The following is a 12,335-nucleotide window of genomic DNA, read 5'->3' as shown; positions in this document are numbered from 1 at the left end:
AACATCTGTAGTTGTTTACGAATTAGAACAACTAAGAGGAAACCACATATTTTGTACTTGTACAATTGAAAAGGTGCCTCAAAAACCAATTTCTACTTATGAACAGTTGTAGTTTAGAAAAATGCACATTTATTCAAAATGAAGTGATGAAGATGAGCATGCCAAAAGAGATTTCCTGTTAAAAACAGGAACCCAGAACGTGTTTCCTCAGGTTCCATTACTAAGTCATTCAGAAGCCACATTATCTGTAGATAAACCCACATTATATTTCAAGTTGATATAGTAACTCAGTTTTATCACCCACTTGCTGCTGTTTTTTTTCCTGAATGCAAAATGTCATAATTTTGTGAAATAGAATAAGGCATGAAGATACAATAAATTTAGGCAGTGAGTGTCAAGACTAGATGACTTTGTCATGGCCCTGGGAAGTGTTTGCAGGAAGCCTGAAAATAAAGCCCAAATTACACTGGATACTCTAAAATATGCAAAATGCTAAACCATGAGATTTATGCTAAAGAAAATTATAACTACAGTATGAAGCCAGGGCAAAAGACCCCATGCTTTTTATAGGTAAAAGAAATGGAACACTAGATCTATCCAAGCCTGGTGGTGTTTAAATGATACCACTGAAATGCTCCAGATCTAGACTTGAAGTTAACTGGTGGAGTATTTGTGCTGTTTGGGCTTTCAATTTTCTTTTACATGGTCTTTTATTGTTTATCCTCTATTTCTTCTTTGGAGTGGGAATGGTTATTCTTAACTATTGTGTATTGGAAGTATGTGAATTAATTTTTTATTTTACAGGTTTTCATTTTTAGTAGTGCATTGAATTTCAGAAGAGGTATTTGGCTCTTGGTATTTGGGCTTTTGTTGTTGTAAAAATATAGAAATAAAAATGAGTATTGGTGTCTTTTACCCCGCTAACTCTGTACTGCGGTGCCCCAAGATATCTGCTAGATATCTTGGCGGAAATACAACCCAGCCGCACACTTTCCTACACTCAAACCCGCACATAAAAGAATACACAACACAATAATCTTAGATCCAATTGGTAAGATATAATTGCCCACTTAAACATACAAAGCCCAATACCATCCATTCCTTGAGAACATTAATAACAACCTGTAAATACACAGAACAGAATCTTAACATCACCTGCCATGGCTTTTCCCCTCTCTCCGTCTCCTCTTCTCTCCCTTAGTCTCTTCCTTTTCCTTCAAACTTCTCTCCCGCCCATCCTTCCTTCTCCTCCAATGACAGGCCTCCTTCTATCCTGTACCTGCCTCACCTGTGACATCATCCTTCAGGCTTTGGAGTATGATAAAATTGATGAGATTTAGGGGATTGTTACAGAGGTACTAAATGTACTTTGTATTGAGTTGCAAATTTTAAAGGGACCCCAGTCCGTAGCATGACTTACTTCATAATATAAATAACATTCATGCCACAAAATTTAAACTGAAAGTCTTCTCCCAATGACTATATATCTCTCATATTGACCAGAAATTTTCTTGGAACTCTGGGAAGAAATCGAACTGTTAGGAAAGATGCTACACAAAGTTTCCATAATTTCTCAAATAACCAGTTTAGCTATCCAGATTAAACAATACCCAAAGACCCTGAAATCTAGTAAAAATTGTGGTCTATTTTGCCTGGTTTTGAGCCAGGTTCCCAAGCACTCACTTATAAACCAAAGAAGTAAATACCTATGAAGATACCTAAAACTTATGATTCTCACGAGTCTGATTCTTCATGAAAAGCAATTGTATACAAGCTTGATCCTAAAAGATGTACTCTATAGCCCCTTACTGGCAGTGTTGTGTCAACCCATCTCTGCTTTTAAATAGAAAGACCTAAAAAGAGGTTGCTATAAGCAGCTTACTTAGACCAGGTTGTCCAAAGGATTTAAAAATTCTCCAAATCTGTTTAATGAGACACTAAATTTGGACCGCATGACCTTACATCACAGGTTTCCCAGGACCATACACTTATAATATATAAATAATTATCTCCTAGTCCATAAAAATCTTAAAAGGATTATTACAAGAGTTATAGATATTGGGCAATAACAGGTCAGCTAAGAAAGTTGAAATTTATACATCAGCACTTGCAAATCTTGGCTATCATTTGAGGGGAGGAAAAAGGAAGGATGCTCTCTCAGTGAAGGATTTTTGCCAATATTCAGATACCAATGCCAAAGACTAATATATAGTTTTGAGAGGCAATTATTCCTGTTTCTGCATACCAGAGTTTTCAGAAACAGCAAGACCTTCCCTGATGCACCAGCTCAAAGTTGAACACTGACCTTTTAATCAGGACTGAGACTACACAAAAGAAATTTGAGTTTTTAGAAGCATTTCTCACTTTGTCTACAGTTCTAGTACTTCCAGATGTCTAAAAACATTTTCCCCTGTTTTGTTTGACACAAAGGGCATTTCAAAAGTGTTTATAACTCAAACTTTGGGGCCATAGTAATGTACTAGGACATATCAGTACAAAAATTGTATCGTGAAAAATAGGATAACCTTGATGCCTGTCTGATGACTGTCTAATATCTCTTTGGCACAGAAGCAGGTCACACTCCTGGACAACTTAACAGTCTGGTTTTAGAACCACACTACCATCAATCCTTTTAATCTCTTTCCTGATGATAGAATACAGCTGCTCATCTGTGACACTCATTAGATGAAATATGTTGGCCTTCTTGTTTCTACCTGAGCAGAGAGCAGATGCTCATATCTGGATTCAAACCCACACAGCCCACAGCCCAATTGCAGCTCAACTTCCAAGGTATTTTGGCACATTCACGGTCACAGGTGAGACCTCAAACCTCACCCCAATATGTGGCGTAATGGAGACCCCTGGGACCCCGGGACAAAGATAGCTCACCCAGCCAGACATCTGCACACCTTCAAGTTTGCTGCTGTACCTAGAGCAGAGCCTCTGCTCTGGATCCCCTCCCAGATCAAGATGGGAGACTCTTAGAAAGTAGTAGGTTCACAGTCATTATCATAACTGTGTTTATGGTGGAAAACCATTAAGTCCACAATGCTCAGCAAGCTGACAGCACCGTTGACAGCACCATCTGCCTAAAAAAAAGCAAACACCTAATCAATCAACATTTGATACTTCTAAAAAATCTTTAAGTGTCCTAATATTACTTATTGCCACATACAGTTCTGCTTTTGGATTTATTGTTATTGTAAACTACTGTATGTCTTTTGAGCATATGGCAATCTTCTTAAAAGTTTGCCCTGCGAAAGGTTCATGACTGTACTGGAATCCCAATCACACAGTATAGTTGTTTGCTGACAAATAAAGGCTTTCTATTAGCCTTCTTTGGTGGTTATCACATAACACACATGAAGCTTGAGGGACCAGAGTAAAGTATTATGGATTAAAGTTATGTTCTTTGATTTCATACCAAAAAGAGTTGGCAAAATATGTATAATAATATAATGTAGCTTCTGTTTTTCATCTCTGTGAGAAAAAGGAATGGGGGACTGTCAGCATGCTGTTTGTTTTGGTTTGAAAATGCTTTACCCATAGGGCATGGTATTATTAGAAGGTGTGACCCTGTTGGAGAAAGTGTGTCATTGTGGGAGTGGGCTTTGAAGGTTTACTCCTATGCTCAGGTTCTACCAATTGTGAAAGAGATCTGCCTGAATGTCATTCTCTCCAGGCTACCTTCAGATAAAGATACAAAATTCTCAGATTGTCTTCAAGCACCACTCCTGCCTGCATGATTCTTGCTATAATGAAAACAGACTAAAGCTCTGAAATTGTAAGCAAGCCCCAATTAAATGTTTGTTTTTAGAAGAGTTGCCTTGATCTTGATGCCTCTTCATAGCAATGGAAACCCTAAATAAGATACAAGTTGCTACCAGGGATCTGGGTATTGATGTGGTAGTAATTACCATGATTTTTGGAGGAATATGTGTTTTTAATCTGGTTCTGGAAAGTCATGGAATGCTTTAAATGGGTCTTAATGGGCCATTCTAGGAATATGAAAGTCATTGGTACTCAAGGTAATTTGAACTAAAGATAGTTTTTATGAGATTTTGGTAAAGAATATTTTTTCCTTTTGCCATTTTCCAAAGAGTTTGCCTGAGGCTAAGTTAAAGGAAATTATATTAACTACAAATGATGTCTCAAAAACATTCCAGCATAGACTTTGTCCTCTATTTTTCTCTCAGGAAGAGCAGTTTGATCAAGCATAGCAAGGTTAGAAATGAAAAAAAAATATTATGATTATTATGTGTCAATTTGCCATAGGATGGATTTTAAAGGCTATTCTCAGTTTTCAACTTGATTGAAACCTATAATAAAAAGCTTGTGTCAAGCATTGTAGTACATGTTTTTAATCCCAGCGTTCAGATATCAATCTACAGAGCATGTTCCAAGACAATCAAGCTTAGGGAGTGAAGGAGTTGGAAATAGAAAGTTTTTGATAATATAATTGAATAAGGGAGCCATAATCCAGCTCCAGCACACAGCAGTACTTGAGAGCGTTAGCCATGTTATTCTGGCTTTATAGTAAAGAGGGACTACTGGGACAATTAATGCTGGGTAATTGGAGCTAAGAAATTAATAGTTATTAAGAAGAGACCAGTATCACTGAGGTGAAATCTTCTGTGAAGTGTTTCCTTAATGCGCAAAGAGGTTGTGTTCTGGAGATAACTAGGGTTGTGTCTAGTACTGCAGCTGGACTTGGCAATATGTAAGAATCACCGTGGTACTGGTTTTGCAGGCATGAAAATGCCATGAAAAGTAACTGAGCAATAGAAATGTGAGAGGCCAGAAAAGTTCATTGGTGAAGGATGAAGCCACAGTTACAGTTTGCTGTCCAGAATTGAAGAACTGTGCAAAGAAATTGAGACTTGGCCTAATGAAGAGAGACTACTGCTGAAGCTTAGTTGTACTGGAAGACCCCTACATATTGGTGATGCCAGTATCATGGACTGACCACCCAAAACAGCAGCAAGAGTAGAGTGTAGTCAATCGTAGTCTATAAAGTCAGACGCTGAGCTAGAGAAGTGAGCCAAGCCCTTTGAAGGAACCTAGACCATAATTTGGCACAAGAAGATGTGAAATTGAAGTTGCCTTGGATACACAAGGTGTTAGAGATGTCAGAGGCATGGAAAACCTACCTGTCAGGAGCCATCTAAGAAAAGCTAAAAAACTAGCCAGTGATCTCCCTGAGACGGCTCTACCATGGATTGTAAATAGTAGACTCACTCTTCTAGGCAAAGCCAAACAATATGTCTGCTATCAATATACTTTTCCTGAAAAAACAATATATATATATATATATATATATATATATATAGCGGATTTTTGCAGAACAATTTAAGTCTTATTGCTTATTCTATATTAATTCCTAAAATTGTACTAGTAATTATTAAGCTTTTCATAATAAGGCATGATTTTAAGTCAAAACTGCAATGAGACTTCTGCAAGTCTTCAAGAGTCACCAGTTAATTACCTTTGAGATAAAAAGGAGGCACTTACAACTTAGAACACATCTCAAGAGGATACAAAACAATTAACTAAAACTCATAAAAAGAAAACTAATGATTTATTGTAGGTATAAGGACATAAGATAAAATATTGACTGGGTTTATCTGTGTAAAACTTCAATGATAACTTAGTTATAGTGTTTAACTCTCCATGAACCTGAAGAGCTAGTGATAGGTAATGATTGTCTAGTCTTAATGAATACATGTGTAAACATTCTCTGTTCTAAACCTCTTCTCTGCCTAACTATAATGGAGGTAAAAGGTTGACTAAATGTAGCACACCACAACACATCTTTAATGTAGTTGTTATGCATTCTAGGTTTGGACTATTGTGTGATGAAACTGTTTTAATTGGCCCAAACTCCTGTAAGTAACCCCAAGATCATTATCCTACAATTGTTTTAGGAAAATCATTGGCTTATCATATGTGACTTTATATGGATCATCTCGTATATCTGGTATTGGTTCCCTATCTGATTAAGATATGTTTGAAAAATAAACCAGATGTATAAATACAAATATTATTTTTCACCTAAATGTGTGGGTTTTTGAAAGAGAAAAAGAGGAGAGGGAATAATTAAGAATGGCTGTGTGATAAAAAGTAGCATGTAAATACAATCCTGTGGAAAAGGTAATAATCACATTACTGTGTTTGATTGATATACAGAAAATTCACAAATGGAAAAACTCATGGTGTCAATCTCTACTCAAAAATAATACACCAATTGTTTGTTGTTAAACAAATAATAGTAATAGTAATAACGTTAGCATGTCTTGTTGAGGACTTTGAATAAGTTGAATGTCAAACTTGCTTTCTCATGAAACATAAGTATCAACTCACTGTATTTACACAATAAGATTATAATATACTTCCAATACCAGTTTTACTATCTGTTTATAGCCCCTGCACATGTTTGTATGTCCCCTTTTAACAAAACTGTCCATATTTCCTTCTACTGCAGGATGTCCCATTACATTTACACTACCAAACACTTTAAGTTTTAAAAGAATACAGGGGAGTATTTTATCTATCATTTATGTCTGTCTGTTTATCTACCTACCTATCTATCTATCTATCTATCTATCTATCTATCTATCTATGTATTTGTTTGTAGTTCTCAAATTACACATTAAGGTTTTTTATGCATATTAAATTTATATTTTACATATTCATGTTTATGGGTTTGGAGAAAAATTTAGTGGAAGCTAAAATAACTAAGGATACATTTCTGTAATAATGGTTTATAGAGCCAAGACCCTAGGCAGTAGCAGCTAATGAAGTCATTTGGGACACTATTCTTAATTCCTGTGGTGACATGTCTAATGCTTTGAAGAATCTCTGTTATTCTTCAGTCTCTGGGGCAAATATTTTGACCCTCAACAAAAGCAATTCCTTGGAGAATCTATTTGGAATCCCCAAGTTCTGGGATTTATGACATTATTATTGTTCTAAAATATGATCTCTGTATTCACCTTTTCTCTTAACTGGCCACAGTAGGAAAGAGCAACCAAGAAAGAAGAAAGATTGATGCTATGAAGAACACAGAGACTTACATTAAGATGTAAGTAGAAGATGAAGAGAAGAGATGCCTCATTCCCTTTAAGTTTACTGAGCAGTGCATTCCTTGCATATCTTTGCTGAACAATAAAATACAAAGAATACCTATCTGACAACTTTATATTGGTGAAATTAACAATATAAAACAACCGAGGTAAGTACACACTAGAGGATGAATTGTACATGTCACTGTTCCTCAGTAACTTCAGATAATATAGGGACCATCCCAATAACTACCAGTAAGACTTTTGTGATTATGACAATGTTTTTATAGTGAGGCAATATTCTTTGTAATGTATGTATTTTGTATGAATGGTAAATAATACTCTACTCTATATTTAAAAGACAGAACTATACCCCAGTTATTTTTTCCCTCAGTAATAAATGTGTTTACTTTGTATCTAGATCACAGCTTCCCTTCACTTCTTTCCACCATTTGCTCTTTTTCACCTCTCCTTCCTCTATCTCCTCAACCTTTCTACTTAGAAAAGGAAAAGCCTCTAATGAATGGGTAGATGGATAAATATCAACTTGCCTTGGCATATCAAGTTGCAGTAGAACTAGTTCCACCTACTATTCAGGCTAGACAACGCAGCCAAATTAGGGGAAAGAAAGGTAGGCAAGAAAATCAGAGAAGGCCCCTGCTCCTGCTCTTAGTGAAAGCCAAGCTGTACAATATATATATATATATATATATATATATATATATATATATATATATATCCTATGTCTCTTCCATGTATGCTCTCTAGTTTGTGGCTCACCCTCTGTGAGTCCATATGGACCCTGGATAGTTGATTATGTAGGTTTTCTGGTGGCATCCCAGACCCTTTCTTCTCCTTCAACTATTCCTCCTTCTTTTCCACCATATTCCTCAAGCTCTGCTTAATGTTTTTGAGTCTCTGTATCTGTTTCCATCAACTGCAGTGTGAATCCTCTCAAATAACAGTTATACTGGGCTCCTGTGTGCAATAATAGTAGAATATTACTAATAGTGTCTAGGCTGTTTTCTCTCTCATGGTATGTATCTCAAGTTGTGCCAATCATTGATTGGTCATTCCTTCAATTTATGCACCAACTTTATCATTGCACATCTTGTTGACTGTAAAAGTTGTCAGTATGAAGATTTGTAGCTGGATTGATGTCCAAATCTCTCACTGGCTGCCTTGCCTGTACAGAAGTTGGCTGTTTCAGGTTCCTTATGTCATAATCCTTGGACTCTAAGCTAGGGTCATCCTTATAGATTCTCAGGAGCTTCCATTACTCAATGTTTCTAGCTCATGTCAGAGATACTGTTCCATTGATTCTAGTTTTCTCTAAAAGCTCTCTCTTTCAGTCTTCACCATACCTGAGACCTGGCTGATGGCTATGCAGGAGGAAAGAGAAATGGCTTTAGAAACATGTAGGTAAACATAACTTCCCCCTCATATTTATCCCCCACATATGCTGACTCATCTGGGCACTACAAATTTTTTTGTGACTTCTCTTTCCACAATCATTGGAATTGCACCTATTGAAATAAACAGTCTTGTAGATCCTGAACAATACAGACCAAGGATTCACATCAGAAACCTACCACAACAGGACTATTGAGCTTAACCCCTATCCCAATAGCTACTACAGCAGGAATATCCAGGGACCAGACTCATCCAGATCCTTTAAAGAGCAAAATCCACAAAACCAAGGGAAATACAATACTTTCAAAGTACCACTAATTTATAACAACATGCCTTAAATACCCTAACACAACCTAAACACAAGAAAATGACACAAGAAAAGAGGAAGTGCAGAAATACCTTAATGAAATTCAGGAAAATACAAACAGGTAGAGGTCTTTAAAGAAAAAACAAATAAATCTCTTAATAATATATAGGAAAATACAATTAAACAAGTGAGGAAAATCAATAAAACCGTGAAAGACTTGAAAGTGGAAACAGAAGTGACAAATACAATACAACTCAGGGAGTCCTGGAGATAGAAAACCTAGGGAAGAGAATGGAAACAAAAGACACACATCAATAGATAACAAGAGTTCGAAGAGAGAATTTCAGGCACTGAAGATATGAGAAAAAGTTTATATATCAGTCAAAGAAAAGGTTGAATCAAAAAAAAATATGGCCTAAAATATCCAGGAAACATTTGATATAAAGGAAAACATAACTTAAGAATAGTAAGAATAGAAGAAGGCGAAAAGACCAATTTCCACAGTCCAGAGTGTATTTTCAGCAAAATCATAGAAGAAAACATTTCCACCCTGAAATAAGAGATACCTATAAACATACTTGAAGCTTACACAAAACCAATTAGACTGGAGAAGTAAAGATAATCAACCTTCCACACACAATAATCAAAACACAGCATCTACAGAATAAAGGATGAATATTAAAAGCAGCATGTATAAAAGGGCAGGTAACATAAAAATCAGACCTTTCAGAATTACACATGACTTCTCAAAAAGGACTCTAGAAAGGCTTGGACAGGTATCTTACAATCTCTATTAAACCACAGATGCCAACATAGAATATTATATCCAGAAAACTTCTCAATCACCATAGATGGAAAATACAAGATATATCCAGACAAATCAAATAAAAACAATATCTATCCATCAATCTCACTGATCAAAAGCATACTTGCAGCAAAATTTCAACCCTACAAAGATAACTACATCCAAAAAAAGACAAGAAATAAGAAATTCCATACCAGGAAAAACAATGGAAACACACACACACACACACACACACACACACACACACACACACACACAAAATCAAAATAACACCAAATAAAAATCACTAGTCATTCATGTCTATCAACTCAATAGTCTCAATTCTCCAATAAAACAAAATAGACTGAAATAATGGATGAGAAAACAGGATCCATCATTCTGCTACATACAAGACACAAACCTCAGCAATAAGATAGACATTATGTTAAAGTAAAGGACTAAAAAAAGGTTTCTAAGCGAACAGATACAACAAGGAAGCTGGAGTATCCATTATAATATGTAGGAAAATAGACTTTCAACCAAAATTAGTTAAAAGAGACTGGGAAGGAGGACACTTCCTAATCATCAAATGAAACTACCAAGATGACATGTCAATTTGAACGTCTATGCACCAAACACAAGAGCACAACATTTGTAAAAGAATCATTGCTAAATCTTAAATTACACATCTAAGTCTATACATTAATAGTGGCAGACTTCAACACCCCACTATCACCAATTGACAAGTCACCCAGACCAAAAAACAAATAAATAAATAAATAGAGATAAATCTAAAAGAAACAGATGTTATGAATTAAATGGATCAAACACCTAGAGAATACTTCACCCAAACATAAAAGAATATACTTTCTTCTCAGCACCTCCTGGATCTGTCTACAAAATTGACAATATCAACATTGACAAAGCAAGCTTCAACATAGACATGACATTGCAATAACACTTTGTATCTTAGCAGAGCCCCATGGGTTAAAGATAGACTTCCACTAAAACAGAAACACCAGAAACCCTACACACTCAGGAAAATTGAACAACTGTCTATTCAATGATTTCTGGGTCAGAGAAGAAAGAAAGAAAGAAATTAAAAATGTTCCAGAATTCAATAAAAATAAAGGCACAACATAACCTAAATTTATGGTGTAGTATCAGAAAAGTATTTGTGAACCCTAAAAGAGCAATCAGGAGTCAATCCGATAAAATTAGACATGGAAAAAAATTAGACATGGATAAAATTAGACATTAGAAATTTATCCACAAGTTCCAGCTTGTACTTAACTCACCAAAGACCCATCAGAAGGTTTTATTAGAGAAAGTCCTCAAACAATTATCAGGACAAGGTTTAATAGAAAATGGCAAGCAAAGTGTTTCTCTCCTGGTGAGCATCTAATTATGGGTATTTCTGTGGCCTTTAATATAATTGATGACGGGATCCAAACCATAAACTTCACTTCTGCTTTACACCTAATTGGTGGCTGTTAGGCAGTCTCAGGCTTATAACCAGAAGGTGCAGATTTTTTGGGAAATAATATAGGGAGCAGTGCTAGACACGGACCTTATTTGTGGGTAGCCTGGAAACTGGTGCTAGGAACCAGCCTGTTAGATTTCTGTTTTTCTTTTCTTTTCTATTATTGGATATTTTCTTGATTTACATTATAACTGTTATCCCCTTTCCTGATTTTCTTCTGGAAATCCCCTATTCTGTCCACTGACCCCTGATTCTATAAGGTTGCTCCTTCAGTCACCCACCCACTCCTTCCCGCTTCGCCAGCCTGGCGTTCTCCTACACGGGAGCATCGAGCTTTCACTGGACCAAGGGCCTCACCTTCTTTTGATGCTCGACAAGACCATCCTCTGCTAAATATTTGGCTGGAGCCATGGGTCCCTCCATGTGTACTCTTTGGTTGGTGGTTCAGTCCCTGGGAGCTCTGAGGTATCTGGTTGGTTGAAATTGTTGTTCTTCCTATGGGGTTGCAAAACCTTCCAGCTCCATGAGCCCTTTCTCTAACTCATCGATTGGGAATGCTATTCTCAGGTCCAATGGTTGGTTGGGAGCATCCACCTTTGTATTTGTCAGGCTCTGGCAGAGTTACTCAGAAGACAGCTATATTAGGCTGTTAGCATGCACTTCTTGGCATCCGCAATAGGGTCTGGGTTTGATGGTTGTTTATGGGGTGAATCCCCAGGTGTAGCAGTCTCTGGATGGCCTTTAATTCAGTCTCTGCTCCACACTTTGTCTTTTTATTTCCTCCTCTGAGCATTTTGTTCTTCCTTCTGAGAAGGACTGAAGCATGCATATTTGGTCTTCTTTCTTCTTGAGCTTCATGTAGTATATGAATTGTATCTTGTGTATTCTGAGCTTTTGGACTTACATTAACTAATTAGTGACTGCATACCATGTGTGTTCTTTTGTGACTTGGTCACCTCACTTAGGATAATTTTTTCTAGTTCCATGATTTGCCTATGAATTTCATGAAGTCATTGGTTTTAATAGCTGAGTAATACTCCATTGTGTAAATGTTCCACATTTTCGTGTCCATTCCTCTGTTCAAAGAAATCTGGGTTTTTTGAGCTTCTGACTATTATAAATAAGGATGCTATGAACATAGTACAACATGTGTACTTGCTATATCTTAGAGCATATTAGGTATATTTCTAGGAGAGGTATAGCTGGGACCTCAGGTAGTACTATGTCCAATTTTCTGAGCAACCAGCAGACTGATATCAAGTGGTTGTACCATCTTGCAATTCCACC

This window comes from Rattus rattus, chromosome 2, assembly GCF_011064425.1.
Source record: "Rattus rattus isolate New Zealand chromosome 2, Rrattus_CSIRO_v1, whole genome shotgun sequence".
Taxonomy (NCBI): Eukaryota; Metazoa; Chordata; class Mammalia; order Rodentia; family Muridae; genus Rattus; species Rattus rattus.
The sequence above is the reverse complement of the archived record's forward strand: the minus strand, read 5'-3'. Positions refer to the sequence as shown.